Source organism: Triticum dicoccoides, chromosome 7B, assembly GCF_002162155.2.
Source record: "Triticum dicoccoides isolate Atlit2015 ecotype Zavitan chromosome 7B, WEW_v2.0, whole genome shotgun sequence".
NCBI lineage: Eukaryota > Viridiplantae > Streptophyta > Magnoliopsida > Poales > Poaceae > Triticum > Triticum dicoccoides.
Window position 1 is genome coordinate 693,550,247 of NC_041393.1, and position 3,459 is coordinate 693,553,705.

At 37.2% G+C, this 3,459-nt stretch overlaps 1 pseudogene; it reads left to right on the top strand.

Moving 5' to 3' along the window:
* Positions 1–1,091: 1,091 nt before the first annotated feature.
* Positions 1,092–2,572, top strand: LOC119339408 (annotated as a pseudogene).
* Positions 2,573–3,459: the final 887 nt, after the last annotated feature.

Here is a 3,459-nt window from a genome sequence, read left to right on the forward strand (position 1 = left end):
CGCCGTTCACTTTCTGCTTACTGTGTTTTTCTTGGTGGTTCTCTCATTGCCTGGAAGACGAAGAAACAGACTGCAGTTTCCCGTTCGAGTGCAGAGGCTGAGTTGCGAGCTATGGCTCTTTTGACGGCAGAGGTGACTTGGTTAGTGTGGTTGCTTCAGGATTTTGATGTTTCTGTCACTACACCTACTCTTCTACTGTCCGACAGTACAGGTGCTATTAGCATTGTGCGCGACCCTGTGAAGCATGAGCTCACCAAGCATATTGGTGTTGATGCTTTTTATGTGCGCGCTGGTGTGCAGGATCGGGTTATTGCTCTTCAGTATGTGCCTTCCGAGTTACAGTTGGCGGATTTCTTTACGAAGGCCCAAACTAGAGCACAGCATGGCTTCTATCTCTCTAAACTCATTGTTGTTTATCCACCATGAGTTTGAGGGGGGGGGGTGTTAGAGTTATATCTATATAGCCATGTAGCCTTTGTCTTTACCCCATTGTATAAGGGGTTTTCTGTATATTACCCGCACCTGTACATGTATATATACTGGCCTATGGCCCCATGGGAATACAAGTTGCATATTCCTAACATCAGTATCCCTCTTTGCATTGCATTTTGTATATTTTTTGTGCAAGTTATATTCATCTACTGGTAGAGGTCAATAAGTAGAAGATGAATTCAACTAGAAAGTGGTTTTTCTACACAAGAAATAGTAAAATAAAATAGCCAAAAAATTCTGAAGCTTTATGACTATGATTATGACTAAACGCTTGCAAAAACTGGTGCCAAATGATATCTGAGGAGATCCATACAAAAAACAACACATTTTGTGCTTGTTTGAGCAATATTTGCTTTGTTTGTATGGAGCTCATTTGATGTTATTTGGCAACCAAATGTTGCAAGCACCTAAAAAATTTGATCATAATGGAGGGCCACAGCATTACCCTTTTGTTTTAATTTTTGTTCTATTTTACTGTTCATGGGTGCAATGCATATGGGTGTAGCCACAAATTTCCAATTAAACTGCCTAGGACTCAGAAGTCTGTAATGCTAGACTATCAAAATATAAATATGTCTATTTCTTTTTTCTACAAGAGCATGGATAGAGCAAATTCAGAGCCAGTGGTTATGCCACTTGATTTATTACGAGAAATGACAGATGGTTTCTCTGAGGAGCGGAAACTTGGTAGCGGTTCACATGGAAAGATTTACTTGGTAAGACTAATTATGTAAATGGCTTCCTCACAACAATGATATCATATGAGACTATCATATCTTTTATGAACAGTTATATGTTGATTTTGTCAACATATAACTTCCTTGATCCATCTTTAGTAGGTGTCTCATGAGTGCGTATGAGTGCACATATCTGCTTTTTAGATGTTGTATATATGAATAGACCATTAAACAATGTGGAAATGTTGGATAGGGAGCGTACCCCGACGGGCAAAAGATTGCTGTGAGGGTGCTCTATGATATTTTAAGAGTTGACAATAAGCATTTTCAGAATAAGTTTGAAAATCTTACAAGGCTCCGTCACCAAAATATTGTGTAGTTAGTTGGATATTGCCATGATATTCAGGAAGTACAAGTAAAGCATGAAGGAAAATTGGTTCTTGTTGAAAAGACGCATAGGGTGCTCTGCCTGGAGTATATGTCTAATGGAAGCCTTGAAAAGTATCTTCCTGGTAAAGATTATCTTCTCCTTGTAGTTAGCATGTTAAGGTATTGTACTTACAATTTACACCTCAAGAATTCTCCTTATTTGGTGTTGCAGATGAATGTGATAGATATGATTGGCAAAAAGGCTATCGAATAATTAAGGGGATCTGCCAGGGTTTAATTTACCTCCACAATGAATTAAAACCTCCCATTTATCATTTGGATTTAAAGCCAGCCAATGTTTTGCTGGATGAGAATATGTTTCCCAGAATTGCAGATTATGGAATATCAAGGCTCTTCAGAGATGAACAGACGCAAGCTACAAAAAGTTCATTAGGAACAATGTAAGCATTCTTCACGTAAACTGAAATATGAGAAGGCAACATTCTTTTGGATTAGACATATAGTATCATTAACATTTATATATGACGCGTGATGCAGCGGATACTTACTGCCGGAATACATTAACAAGAATTTGATCTCAAGTAAGTTTGATATATTCAGCTTGGGTGTTGTAATCACAAAGATAATGGAAGGACGCACGGGCTACTATAAGAGTGCTGAAATGTCCTCACAGGAATTCACTAATCTTGTAAGAGAATATGTTGCCTTTTTCGACATGATGTGGACATATTTTGTAAGTAAATAATACTTTGGTTATTCTAATATATCACTCTTTTTATGCTCTAAACTGGTAGGTGCAGGAAAACTGGACGAATAGGCTACTTGAAACATCAAAACGGAGGGCCGCATATTCCAAACAAGTAAAGATATGCATTGAAATTGGTTTAAGTTGTCTGCAGGAGGATCGACACAAAAGGCCAATCATACAGGATATTATCAATAGACTGAATGAAACAGAAACAGAGTGTACTCAGGCAGCAAGAAAGGACTGGTTGCTGATTTTCCAGGTGTGAACTGGCCACTATTGATATTGTTTCTTTTCTTGAAATTTGCTCTTCTAGTCTTTGCATATGGATGGAATAAAAAATAGTCTCAATGTGATGCACCATGGTAAGTATAAGCTAGTGCCCATGATTTCTTTTGTTTAATTCACCCATGATCCATTTTAGACAAGTTTAATTTGAGGTACGAGGCTGTTTGTGTGTCTTACGATATGGCATGATAACTTGGTCATGTGACTAGCATGTTTAACATTATGGCTTTATGTATGATTGTTTCCTATTTCAGAAGGCGAAGAAGAACACTTTCCCTCTATATGCTCTAGATCCAAATGATCGGCATTAACAAGGGGTCAACATTAAGCTTAGAGTAGGCTCCATCGGTTAGCTCGTTAACAATTAATGTCCTAGGATTAAGATGATATGCTCAGAATCAACTCTCTCTCGAAACAGGCTTTCGCCCTTCTCTATAAATAAAGCAACAAACATGGAATCGAGTCTTCTTAGCTCGATTACAAAAAGTTTGAAACTAAGATTGTTTTAAGTGAAATTGCCTGAGTTTTGTAGGAAAGCTTAGTAGAACTGCTCACGGTAATCTCGAAAAAATAATTGCTCAAGGTCCAATAGATATTCTAGTTGAAATATTTTAGTAAAAGAAAGTTCAAAGTTCACGAAATTATGGGGACTTCCATATGAATTAACTAAACAGGACCAAACTGTATTGTTAGTTCAAATCATCAGATAAACTGCATTTTAATTAGATGATAAAAGTCACTTAAAATGTTCTGTTCACCAAGGTCAACCTTTCAAGTATCATAATTTGTGATCTATTAATATGCGATTAAGAGATCACACTAACACCATAACTCAGTATACTTACAGCAAGTTAGTTGACTGATTAT